The 14023-nt window shown below is 41.3% G+C and overlaps 1 long non-coding RNA gene across 1 annotated transcript; it reads left to right on the top strand.

Annotated features, from left to right (window-relative positions):
- The first annotated feature begins 424 nt into the window (after positions 1 to 424).
- LOC130455778 (uncharacterized) lies at positions 425 to 8739 on the top strand. The gene is made up of 4 exons (XR_008913881.1): positions 425 to 604; positions 1326 to 1396; positions 2365 to 2482; positions 4264 to 8739. It is a non-coding gene; the product is annotated as an uncharacterized LOC130455778 (long non-coding RNA).
- Positions 8740 to 14023: the final 5284 nt, after the last annotated feature.

Raw genomic sequence — 14023 nt, 5'->3', positions numbered from 1 at the left:
ACGAAGCAAGAATTATCCAGAGTTCCAAGGAGAAAAATATCTGTCATCCAGGCAGCGATTAGCAGAAGTGAAATGCCCTGAGAACCTCCAGGCGAAGTTTTGCCAGTCTGGCCAGGGCCGAGTTTCTCTTCCTGAAGAAAAGGAGCGCCAGCGCAAGGCAAAGGGGCTTCATTCAACCCTCTTTCTCTCAATCAGACATAAAAAATTTGTCCTAAACGACGCTGAGGGGGCTCCAGGCTCTCAAAGTACTGCTTGACGTCAGAGTTCAAATGGCAGCTGAGAAGCCTGTTCACGCCGTGTGGGCTCCCGTTGCCTCCGCCTAATTGTCAGTGTACCAGGGCTGGGATCACAATGCTCTGGTCCTTGTGGCATCTTGATTATGCAGGGAGGGGGAGGAGAGTGGCTGATTTCACAAGGACTGACTGGTCAGTTTTGTTGGGAGAAAGGCGGGGAGGTGGAGTGGAAGAGAGGGGAGGGGAAGAGAAGATAGGAGACCCGAGTGACTGGAGAAAGAAGGGAAGGGACTAAATGTGAGAGATTTGTGCCGATTTCCTCCAAACCAGGACCAGTTGTTAATTCACCTAACGACTAGCTTCGGCTTTGGGTAGGAGTAACCTAGTCAGGCTAGATTCGCTGCTCCTGCTCCAATACTTCCATTTGCGCCGAGACCCCCCTGGAGAAGAGCGAGCGCTCTTGAGTGGGGATAGAGACGGTGGAGGATTGGGGGGGGGGGGAGGAGCGATCGGCGACTTTATATTTTCAGCTTGTTTTTTTTTTTCCGCTGGAAGAAGAGAAACGTTGGGGGGTGGGGGTGGGGGTGCGGGAAGGGCAGAGATGAGATCCCGATATTATAGCTGTGAGGCACTTGTGCTAGGTAAGGAGAACGATTTTGTCTCTACTCTCTCTGTCTGCTCCCGCCCCCATGCCTCCACCCTGTACCCTTTATATCACGGATGCTGGCAATCGTCAGTGACCCTGAACTGTTCTCCACTACGTTTGAAAAAAGCAGTCTCTCCGAAAGCACAGACAAAAGGTTTCACGTTCACAAATACACTCTCCTCCGGGCCTAAACGCAAAGCAGTCCACCATACTCAGGGAAGCCAGAAGCAGGTTGAAGTCCCACTTTCTAGGACGGAGGTGGGGGGATGGGATAGAGAACTTTATTCCTGAAATGGATAGCCACAGTCCAAGTATATAGGCGTGGTCTGCATAACTGCTCCAGAAGCAGAAAGCCTAATTCTGCCTCCACTTTACCAACCGGTTCGTTTGCTGTCCCGAAACTACAAAGGGATGACCCTCAATACTATTTTTTTTTTTCATTCCAGGCATATTGCAGATCATTTGGCAGCTAGGAAACTGTCGTTCTTGCCCTCCTTTCTGCTATCGACATGTAGAGGTAACCTCGAACTTTCTCCTAAAACCCGGAGTGCCCTTTTATTCTCTCCCCTCCGTAATCCCCCCCCCCCCCCCCCCGCCACGACACCCTTCAAACAATCTGTTGTTCCTATCACTTGTATGATTTAAAGTACATCTGTAAGGTTGGACTATCACAAGTGCGCGCTGGTGTGCCCAGATCCCCGAATTCGTATCCCGAAGTACCTGGAAGTCTGTCCTGTGGAGAATAAGTATTCCCTTCCTGTAGTCTATCATTTCTACATTACAAATAACACTCGTCTGCAGCGAGGAATACCCTCGGACTGTGAATATTGATAGATGATAGTAACGATATTCACAATCGATCGTTTAATAGGCAGACATCATAAATCATGTTCAATTCTTTGACAGCGCAGTACTTCACTTAATAATATAATTAAGATTAAAACTCAATAGTCATTGGAGGCAGCGGGTATTGATGGCTTCAAGGCTTGAATTCTGGATATCATGATGGAATGTAAAGAGGACCCTTTAAGATATTTTGTCTACTTTCTCATGAGTCCCACGGCCCTTCTTCTATAATCCATCCCCACCCTTCCCGTTCCTGTTCCCTTCTTTCCCCGTCCTGACACATCACCTTTTCCCTCTGACTTCCACACCGACTGCTGAGTGGCCAGAGCAGGAAGCCGGCAGATTTTCTCTGAGAAATGATGATTGGGAAGAAAAAACTGTGTTCCAATCAACATAGAGAAAAAGGAGAAATTTGACTCGGTTTATTCAAGTTTAAGGGATTAGAAGATTTCTTTCCTGAAAATTCTCTTAACACAATGTTCACCAAAATGGGAGGAAGGTGAGGTAGGGGTACTTCACCCAACAGAGGCCCCTTTAAAAAGTTTCTTATTATCGATAATAATAATAAGCCCCTAAAATGTCCAACTCCATTTCTGGATTATTTGTTTCCAACCCCACTCCATTCCTTTCTTTCTGAAGGCAAATCTTCCTAGTCTTGCTTCGAGTTTGAACTCTGGGCCACAAAAATGCAGGTCAGCCCTGAATAAGAGAACCTCTTCTCTGAAGGACCATTGCCATACACTTTGGAGCATGATAGGTATGGCTCATTATAAAGTGCAGCTGAAATTATTTTATTGAGTGGAATATTAATCAAATCAATCATAGTTGACAAGAGAAGTATTTGAAAGAATATGGTAATTTACAACTTTGTTATTAGTTAAGAATCTCCTGCCTTGTAGCAGCAATTAATAACTATCAAAGAGGAACTATATAGAGACCAGCGAATAGCTCTTTCTTCAAACAGGAGGAAAGAGAAAGGGAGTAAATGAATTACCATTAAGAACCGGAAGAAATTAAGCAATGTGTCCAGGTAGTAAAAACATTAAAATATGGTGGGGAAAAAGAAAGGAAGGGAGTTTAGATTCAATGAAAGGACGCAGGAAATAAACTAAAAGTGTGAAAGGAGACAATAAATCAAAAAATTAATTTAGTAATCAGACCCCCATGAAAAGACTGGATAAAGGTTGAATTTCAAATGTTCAAGAAAACCCATCAAAATTAACAGCACAGTTAAAATATTTCTAAAAAGTGCCCTGCCTGATTTCAGATGAGGCCCAGAGTATATTTCCTTTTGTCGTTATTGTTAACAATGTATGTCTTTTATTGACTAAGTACAAACAATTCAGTCCTCCAGACACTATGGTCTTTCATGTTTATGGTATTAAGTCTCCTCTTAGCTCCATCATCCTCCCCACTCCCCTGATAAAACCCCATGTTGTTGACTAGATTGTCCCAGCCCTACCTCACCAACTCCACAAAATAATGACTCGTTGGAAAAACAATAAATCATTTTAGCACTCGAAACCTTGAAGATTCTATTTCAGTAACTAGGTTTGTTAGAAACAATGCAGAGATTCCCAGCTTCCCAAAGGCTGCCATCTCCCCAAACTTTTATTTACAGGGTGAGAGTGTGGGATGCTAGAAGGGTGGGAAAAAAAAAAAACTTTGGCAAACTTTATCTCTTCTTTATTATAAGCTTCAGGCTTGCCTTGGTAAGCCTAGCCTTTCCTACAAAAGGTAGCTAGAGATTGAGATTTATTGGTCTCTAAATGAAAAGATTCATTTGATATAAGAGGTTAACTCAAAGTTCCTAAAACCGTGACTAGCATTGGCAAGTGCCTCTGCCAAGTCAGCACAAAAGCAGTTCAAAGAAATCTTTAAAAATACACACAGATACACATACACACAAACACACTCACACTTTAGCCCCAAATGCAATTTGCTTTTCATTTTTGTTTCTTTCTGCCATCACAAAGCACTGAGCCCTTTTGTAGGTAGTTGGAAGGGTTTTTTTTTTTTATGCTGAACTTTGGCATCTCAGTGTCGACTAACCCCCTTTTCTTTTCCTACAACTGAATGAAAGACCTAGAAAAAGATTAAGAAGTAAACGAAGTACAAAAAATAAACTACTTCATAGAGAAGAGAACAACACATTTTCAAATGAGATGGAAAACAAGAGATGGATAAAAGACAGAAATGGAGAGAAAAGACAGACAAAAAGTGATTGAGATGAGAGGGTGCAGGGAAGAGAGAGATGGACATAGTGGGCCAAAACTGATGAGAAATGGAGACCCAGTAGGAATAGTGGAGTGTCTAATGTCATGATGGGATATGTGTGCATATGTGTACTCCATGTATGTATGCAGGGAGTGTAGACTGGGAGAGGGAGAAAAAAATCTAGGGGACAGAGAGGCAGAATGAGGGAGAACAGACGCTTGGAAGCTAAAGCAAAGGCAAGGGGCAAAATCCAGTGTGAGGAGCCCATGCTATGGAGATGCTAATGAGGGAAAATTAACCCTCCTGTTTGTTACATTGCAGAGAGATCAATGCCTGACCCAAAGACTGCAGAGAGAGTACTTTTGCAAAGAAGATATGAGATAATCAGTTTGAAACCCATCCTTTCTAATACAAATAAGTAAGAAGAAATATAGGGAGAGGGAGCTCATTTTAAAGCAACGTTTAAAGAAAGACTTGGAGGAGTGAGAACAAATGAGCAGAAATGTTTACATTTGCTATAATGTCAAAGGCAATTCCAGGTTGGAGCATTCAGGAAAGGAGAAGCAACAAACAGAAAATTATGAATATCTTAATTGCACTTTCTCTAGCCTGTCACCAAATATACACAGTATAACTGGGCCTCTATTAGGCAACAGATAGTGATGAATTGATTTTATTTCTAGAAAGAGAGCATTGCTTAGCAAAGGATTTTTTTTAAGGGTGCAAGAACAAAAGAAAAGAGAAGAGAAAGAGAATGAGAAAAGCTTTTTAAAAATATGTTTTTTAAAATGGATGATTCTAAGCATGTACACAAAACATTTATTCCAAGAAGGAGAAAAAATAAGAGGTTTCATATTTTCTTAAAATGGACAGTGAAGGAACATTAGCCTCTGGTGCCACAAAAAGGAAATGGAATTGACTTGAGAGAGTTCTGGGTAAGACATGAAAAGACAGTTGGGTTAAGCAATGTATTGGTTCTTTCTGTTTTTTTTTTTATGTTTTCATTGAAACTAGAAATCAAACATATGGAGAAAGATTGAAGAGATGAACAGAGCCAAGGAAAAAGATGGCCTGAAGTAGTTTGGTCGATAGAGGCTAAGGCAACTACTAGTGGGGTTGTGTTTCAAAGCAAGACATCAGCAAACCACAATATTAGTGACACTGACAGAGCAAAATTGTTTTTAATGTTATGAGGGGAAAGGGGAAATATAAAATTAATGAACAGAAAAATTTCCCCAGACATTCATCATAATTAAAGAAACATATGAATGTATGTAGTAGATAATAACATTTTTCTTTGTAGGTTTCACTGATGCAGAGTGATTCAGTAAAGTTGAGGAAAACTTTTCTACCCTATAATGACCTCTTTCTCCTGTCCTCTGAATTGTAGCTACATTGGAAATAAAACTAGTTTCTTGAGAAAGGTTAATCACTTTCCATCCAAATCACTATATATCTCCCATCACCTTCTCTGTCTGTCTGTCTCTCTCTTTCCCTTCTTCCTTCTTTATTTTCCCTCCCTCCCTTCCTTTCTCCCTTCCTTCCTTTCTTCCTTCTCTGCCCCTTGGAGCTCATAATATTTTAAGTCTTGACACTGTTTCCAAAGCCAGGGGGCTTTTAATTAGCGATGTAGCTGAAAACGAGACAGTAGCTTTTTGTCTGGGATTAGATGGTGTAGAAGGGAAGGAAAACCTGATGTTTGGGGAGTCTGTGTCCACTTCACTTAAGAAAGCCTCTCTAGTTTGAGGGAGAAATATGCTAAAGGGAAGAATGAATTATATTGATGAATTAGGAAGTCCCTTTTTGGTACATCCATTTCAAGGCTTCTTCCTCCAATGGCTACATGGCAGGGAGCTCTACTTGTGGCTTGAGGGGAAGTACTGTCAGTGCTGACCCCACGAGTTCTTTTAGATCTTAGGATGTTAAGATGTACTCAAGCTTTTCAACTTTGGCCAAGTCCAGACTGAAGCATAGAAGGTTCGCCTAGAGACATTCAGGAAAAGTGAAAAGAGGGCATTTTTCACTCAGGATCAATTTCTGTTCAATGTGACAAATTATATTCTAAACCTTTCAGAGGAAGGAAGAAAGGAAGGAAGAAAGGAGAGGAGAGAGACAAACAGAGGAAGAGTGACATATACACAGAAAATCAAAAAGAAAGAGACTAGTAATTAAGAAAAAATGATTTTTACTTTTGTAAACTATTGTATTACTGTGGTTATTAAAATACTTTTCTACCTTAATATCAAATATACTTTTTTAAAAGATGGAATACCATATAGGAGAATGGGAGAGAGATACTGAGGAGAATAATAAAAATGCAACAGAAATGAAATTAATAAACAAAACACCAAAAGGAGATTTAAGAAAAAGAAAGTCACTGCCAGAAAAGGAAAGAACTAACATTTGTATAGGGCTTTAAGGTTTGCAAAGTGATTTATATATCCTATCTCATTTGGTATAAAAAAAGTAAAACAGAAAACTCTGATAAAGATAGGTATTCAAGTAGAAAATTACAAGTTAGCTGAGTCACACAAAGCAGTCTTTCCTTTGGATATGTGGTATCTACTGTAACAACTTAGAAAAAAATGTGGGGAGGTGATACAGTTTAAGCTTTACACTTTGATTTTAGCAACAAGTATCGAAAGATCTAAACTAATTGATTGTTAAGTTACTTGGAACTTATCCAAAGAGCAATATAGATATAATTGTATGTTGCTTAAAACTCCATTTCTCCGAAGAGTGTGAAACATGTAATAAAAATCATAAACTGTGAACCCATAAACTTGCTTTTCTCCCCGCCCCCACTAAGCACAAATCGACACTTGAAAATCTTTGCTAATGGAGAAAAAAAAAGAGGTGTAGACATGCAATAAAATCTAACTGCTAATTCATATTAGGTCATTCAGAAAAAGGCAATATTTCTCCTTTCTTTTTCTTGATAAAGGGTCAAGCATCCCTTTCTGGTTCTCAGTTAGAGGGTTCCCGTCTCATACGTCTAACATAAAGTAGATTTGTTCCCTCCCTCCTCAATGTGGAGAGAAATATCTGGAAAAGGGAAGATTGAATTAAAATTTCTTCTTCTGTGCCTCGTCCCCCCCGCCCCCCAAGAAAACCAATATTTGATTGTTATCCATTAACAAGTTCTTCAGATCCTGGACTTACCCAGAGAAAGCTGAAAATGCTGGAGTCATTTAAAAAACAAAACAAAACAAATACGACAAATTCGGGTTTCTCCCTCGACAGGAATATCTCTCTTCATTGTCAACCCACATACACTTGTCAGTGTCTAAAATTGGCCCTGGGACTTTAGTCTTCAATTGATATTATCTAGAAAAGGAGCTCCGAAAAGCTCTGAGAATTCAATAGTGATTGTAAGGAATTCTGTGTTCTGGACAAGTTAGGGACTGCCATCAAATGCGCTGCTCCAGTGGTATCTTGTGTATTACTTTTGCGGTCCAGAGCGTGATTTCAGTCTGAAATTTGCAAAAATCCACGTCATCTCTTTGCCTCTTACCAGCAGCCCGGCCCTTTGACACAGCAGGATTGAAGTCGGGGCTGAAGGTCTTTGGAGGTCTCTGAGTGTGACAGTACTTAGAATAGCGGGTAGATGGCACAATTTTCTAACATTTAGAGAGAGGAGCCCACGCTGGGAGCAATAAGTCCATTTAAAAGCCCTTTATTTAAAAGGAACAAAGATAACTGACAAGCAAAGTACAGAGACATCTCAATGAAAATTCGAGAGAAGAAAGAAAAACGAGAGGCCAAAGAAAATGCCAACTAGGTTTTACTTGAAAGTCCAGTATCTCTCCCCCTGAAAAGGGGGAGAAAAACCTATATCCAGGCAAATATTTTTTTAAACATTCACATATTGTCTGTACTTTAAAATATTTATTCAGGGATTTAATGAAGACAAGTATTCTGAGAAAATGAGGGGGGCACCCCACATGTTTGAGAGGCAAATTTTAGAAAACGGATTCCAGGTTATAGAACAATGGTATCTGAGAGAAGAGACACTTGGAAAACTCCATTAAGGATAGACACCTCCTGCGTTCTTCAAGCCAAAGTTTAAGCAAGAAAAAACAACGTGGGACAGATGACAGGTGATACCTGTAGGTTTAAGACTTGGCTGAGTATATGAGGTCCCAGACTCTAAGCTAATTCCAGAGCCAGACCCTGGCATATTTTACAAAGCCTGGACAAAGGCAAATCTACGCCTGACACTCCCTTTCTAAATAAAGCTATTCTGTCCCATCATTCTGGAAATCTGAAGACAAGTTAGAGGAGGCTTCAATTCAAAGATTAAAAGCTGGCCATGAGGTTTAGCCCAAGTTTGTAGGGAAATTGGTACCCAGAACCTAGATAGAGAGCATTCACTGAAACACTTTGAAACTGTCCTTCTCAAAAATTACACAAGATTATTGTTGAAAAGCTTGGATCATTTAGATCATTTAGATCACTTAAGAAACTTCCCATAATCGAGATAAATACTACAACTAAACAAACAAGCCAAATAACAACAAAAAAAAAAAGCCAAGCAACAAACAACAAAAATCTCCCAAGACTTCATCAAAACCAATAACTATGTATTATATTTCCTAAAGACATAAGTCAGGATACATTTCATTAGTGTATATATTCTGACCTGGAAAATATAATCACCCTACTTGTGTGTGTGTGTGTGTGTGTGTGTGTGTGTGTGTGTGTGTGAGAGAGAGAGAGAGAGAGAGAGAGAGAGAGAGAGAGAGAGTAAGAGAGAGAGAGAGAGAGAGAAAGTGAGAGAGAGAGAGAGAGAGAGAGAGAGAGAGAGAGAGAGAGAGAGAGAGAGAGAGAGAGAGAGAGAGAGAGAGAGAGAGAGCGCGAGCTAGGAATAACATCCATATCTTGGACCCATGATTTTACAGCAAAAACACAACACAATATGAATTCAAAAGCCTGAGTAGAGTTGAGAATCTGTGAGGCTGGAAAGAAGTCAGTTTGGGTATAAATGATTATATTTGGGTGGGTGCTCTCCGACATATTTGTTGAGTAAATCTCTCTCACTGCGCTGAAGGCGAATCCCTGTTGATAAATCCATCATTACCGTTTGGATACAGGGAAGCAGCCGCGCCACTAAATTTATCTTACATTTGTAGCGCTTTAATAGACATTTATTAAATGCTTTTAGAGAGAGGCATGGGGCGCGTGATTACATCCTAGTTATAGACAGAACATAAAGACCCACGTTAACACCCATTTGCAGGAAGGAAGGAAGAGGGGGTGGGGTGGGCGGGCAGAAGGCAAAGAGAAGAAGCAAGAAAAGAAGATACAGGGAAAGAAACAAAGAGTGGACATTATTAGAAAGTTGCGGTAGGCTGCCTGGCAGTGGGAAGAGGGGGAAAGCGAGCCTAAATTTTCCAATTTCCTTCCACTTTTCGAGCTTCAATTTTTCCTTTCTGAGACCAAATAAACCCTACTTTACTTATGGAATCCACCCTGCCCATTAAGAGCGCATGGGATCAGGGACAATAGTCTCAAACGCCTTCCTACCTCAGCCCCCACTTCTTTTTTTAACTCTTAATTTCAATAGTTTCCAACTGAGGATTCTCCAGGGATCAGCACAACTTGTGGAAAGAGAACGAAATGAAGTAGGGATCAGCTTGGGCAGCGGAACCCCTTTCCCTCCAGAATACCTCGAAAGAGACACTTCAAAGCACATACATCGGTCCCGCATGGGAATAAAAATATTTAGAATTTGTAAGATAGACAGAGAGACACATAGACACACAATATCCTTCTCCGGGCAGTGGGATCGGAGGAGTTATTTGATACGCCCATTCCCACTCCACCCCAGAGCCTGAGGCAGCCGGCCCTGGCCTCCTTTGCAGGCTTTCCTTTATTTGGGAAGAAGATGCCTGAGTTTGCCTTGTGGGGATCCTTTTACTCCTAGACCCACAGCACTAGTGCTTCCACCGAACCAGGAGAGGTGGAGGAGGGAAGGAGAATCCACTCTCCCTCCCTTCCCGTTAGACTCCATAGGTTTAATGCCACCTTTGGGTACCAACCAAGTTCCCTTTTCTCAGTTAGGCTTTGATCAGATTAGGGTCCTAGCCATCAACTATCACCAAGACGCCTACACTTCTCTCACTAGGTGTTCGACTTTGAGAGTTGCCTCTCTTCCAGATCCTAGGAGTCTGCAGGTTGTCTGGTCTTGAGGCCTTCCTGGGCTCTCATCTCCAAATGACCCCATCAAAAATCTAAATCTTGCTGTCTCTTGCCTTCCCTCCCCCACCTCCTCTTTTTTCTCTTCCTTCCCCAGGCACTCCCAGGAGAATACAATCCCTGGTACCTGTATTAAGAAATAAGTAGGGTACACTTTCAGTACCCCCACTTCCCTTTTTAAAAAAAAGAACTTCCGCTATCTAAAAGTTTCCATAGGAAAATAAATACAAGTGACATTGTGCTAGGGAAAAGCTCATTAGTTCGTTGTCCAACCCTAATAAAGGAACAGGAGTGCAAATTATAGAGTTCAACTTCAACACACGCTCTGTCAACTAAAATCAGCCCAGTGCGAGCTTGATTCAAATTGCTGCTAACTTGCTTCTCTATTCTCCACACCCCTCCCCAACTCTCACCTCCCTCTCTGAGAAGGAGGTGGGGTGGAAAAATATGGTTCCAGAGGGGGTAATGATCAAGCCTTTCCTTTCGGAAGCCTGCGCCACCTCATTTCCCATCAGTAATCCCAATAAAATTAACGTGGCTGCAATTGAAAATAGGAGGGCCAGAGACACTCCTGAAAAAACATATTCTCTCCAGCAAAAGGTAAAAAGCAAAACGGTTCTTTGTTTGGCTAATTAATGAAGGCCAAACTAGGAAAGCAGATGTGTTTGCTTAGCTAATCATAGGAATGTTTCTTTTAAGGCACTTCATTTCGAGGTGGCCATGGGAGAATGGAAGGGAGAATCCAACACCCTTTTTCTGTTGTTGTTGATAGGGTATCTCCACCCTATTAAAAGATCTTGGGGACATCTATCAAAATCCTACTCCCTACCTCTACCCCTAGAGGCCCAGTCTTCAAGAAAGAACCCTCAACCCTTTACCTGCCCTTGTGGCCTACAAGACTCAGAGAAAAATAAAGTTTTAATGACACAGATGCCATATTAAATGAGGCAGTTTTACAATTCACTTTGAATACGACGCTAACTTATTACAAGTATGTTATCAGAAGGATGATAAGATTTATAACTTGAAGAGCCAGCTTTTCGCCTTAATGAAAATACAGAAGAAATCTGTTTTGTATTAGGCAGCAGAGGATAGCCATCCCTGAGCATTCGGGTATTTACAGATGCATCCAGGCGGGAGAATACCATGACCCTTTTGTGTTTCCATATTAACTAGATTTTCTCTTTCCCCTTTGGCTATAGAATCTAGTCTCCTTGCTGGGTTAGCACCTCTCTCGCTTTTTAGCTTGAGCAAGGGGGGAAAAAGATAGGAGAGAAGGGGGAGGCCCTCTCTTCCTTGGTTTATGCAGCAAAACTATTTCCCTGTCTTTCTTTGCGGTACAAAAGACTGCTTTCCCCCTAAACCAACACATTAAGCAAACTTTAAAAAACTGGGGTCCTATTACAAACCAACGCCCAGGACTAACTGCTTTAAAATTACTGCATAATTAGATTTAGTTGAATTTCACCCATTAATTAGGCAGCCGCACTGCGGGGAGCCTTTGAAATCTGAGAAAATGGGAAAAATCATCTGAAGGACGTTTTTTTAAACTTAACTTCAATAAATCTTGACAAGGCCTAGAATTCCCGAAGTATCTTTCCCCCTCTGAAGGCGACAGAAGGAGAAAGGGATTTGTAGGACAGGGCACTGGGTTCGACTTGGGAAGAAAAATCCCTTTACTTAGTGGGTACCTCACTTTCTGTCGAAAGCAGTGGAGCTGGACTTAATGAAGTCCTTCTGCCTCTTATCCCATCCTCTCCAAAAAAAAACCTCCCAAATCTCATGATTTTTAAAAAATAAGAAATCAAATGTTCACAGAAAGGCTATACTTAAAAAAAAAAAATCTGTATAGTGATTATACAACATTAAATGGAAACAATGTATCTAAAGGTCCAAAACCTCTACAAACTTATTCCTGCGCCTGCCCGGATGGCTATGTTCTCTGACTGAAAATGTACTATATTGCTGTATCCGTAACCTCACATCCACCACTCTTAATTAAGAAATAAAGCATTTCCCGTAACTTTGACATTCAAGTATAGAGCCCTTCCCACGAAACGGCCGGTATGCAAATCATTACCACCTACTATACTGGAAAACACCAAACCCAGAGATTTTGTTAATAAGGAAACTGAGGGAGGTCTCTAAATTCATTCTCTCATTCTCTCTCTCTCTCTCTCTCTCTCTCTCTCTCTCTCTCTCTCTCTCTCTCTCTCCTCTCTCTCTCTCTCTCTCTCTCTCTCTCTCTCTCTCTTCCTTTCTTTCTCCCATCTCTTCCTCCTCCCTCCCTTTCTCCCCTCCTCCTTTCTTTCTTCCTCTCCTTTTCTCGTTCCACTATATTATTCAATGAGAAAGGTCGTTTTCAGATATAGCCTTAAAAAAAAAAAGGAATCTGGTTCTGAAGGAAAAAAATAGGCATTATTTCAAGTTGGCGGTATATGGTGAGGAAGGGAATGGGGGGTAGTGCTTTGCTACAAATGTTTTTCCTAGGAATTCTCCTGATTTAATTACAGAATAATCGAGGACATGCACTTACTTGCTGGCTAAGAGTTTTAAAGACGGTTTTCTGGTTACAGATGGAATGGCCTTTAGTCGTTCCCCCCACCTCCCCCACCCCGCTAACCAATGTGTTTTCTATTACTAAGCGCTGCCTTTGCTTAGCAGCTCAGCTCTTGCGTTGCATTGGGAGACGCCATGTTGGCCTCAGCTAATAGGACCAAGTCAAAAGCAAGCTTAAAGGCATAGTTTCACACGCTCGATCTCTCCCAGAACGCCCCAACCCCCACTCCGGCCCCCCGCCCCTTTACCACTTAACGCGGAGCCGAGGCGTGGAACCTCAACGCAACAAGCACCCCTTACTTTCCCCCGGCCCAGGCGGAATTCCGCTGCACGTAAGTGGGGGGCGGGGATGGAGGAAAGGGGGAGCAGACAGTTTACAAGGACCCTCTGCGAACTCAAGTCCCCCACTTGTGCAGCTGGCTGAGGAGTACAGATCAGTCCTTTCAAGTGAGTCCTGAAACTGGTTTCTAACTTTGAGATCCAACCCCTTGTCCCAGGAAGAAAAACTAATAGCGAACACTGAGCTGGAAAGGAATCACATTAACCAACTCAGATTTTTTCCTCCCTTTTAAATCTTCCCCCAGGTTTGTTTTAAAGTAGCAAGAAGCTACGATCTCTCCTTTCCTCGGACTATTGTTGCAGATTGCGTCTGCCTGTGTCCCTCACATCCCGAGCACAGAGAGGGGGGAGGGGGAGTAAGGGGAGAGGAAAGAAATAGAGCGAGCTCAGATCAGATTAAAAAAAAAAACCCGCAAGGAAAAAGAGACACTTAAAGGGAAAGAGTCGCCATGTTTAGCAGCTTTTTTTAAAGATCTCGTCAATTTCACATAGAACGCGCTCTTCAGTCCCAGCCCTCCTCTTTTGTCCAATTCAGTCGCTGCAAAGATCTTTTGTTCTAACGCAGCATGAAAAGAAAAACTTTCTTTAAATGCAATAAACTTAAACCTAACTCAAGTCTCTAAACAAATCCTCCTCTGGGCAAACTAAACATATACAAGGGGTTTTGTTTTTAACCATATGAATATTCTCTTCACTGTTAGTCTCTCAGAACCTAAGCTTACTGCAGTTAACTTAGAGGGAATGGAGGGACAGAAGAAATATATGATCTCTATGATGCATGCTTAAAACATAAGAAAACAGGGAATGGCTTTGCTTTGAAATTCATAAATTATAATTTAATGCCAATGATAATTTACAACAAATGGCTGTTTACAAAAAAAAAACTAATATAAAACAAACAAGAAAAATATGCTGTATTAGTTATAAAAACTTAACACTCACATGGATACCACTTGCAATAGAAAAAAAAAAACCTAGATCTAAA

The sequence above is a fragment of the Monodelphis domestica genome, chromosome 1 (assembly GCF_027887165.1).
Source record: "Monodelphis domestica isolate mMonDom1 chromosome 1, mMonDom1.pri, whole genome shotgun sequence".
NCBI classification, from domain to species: Eukaryota; Metazoa; Chordata; class Mammalia; order Didelphimorphia; family Didelphidae; genus Monodelphis; species Monodelphis domestica.
This window is presented reverse-complemented; position numbering and strand designations above follow the sequence as displayed.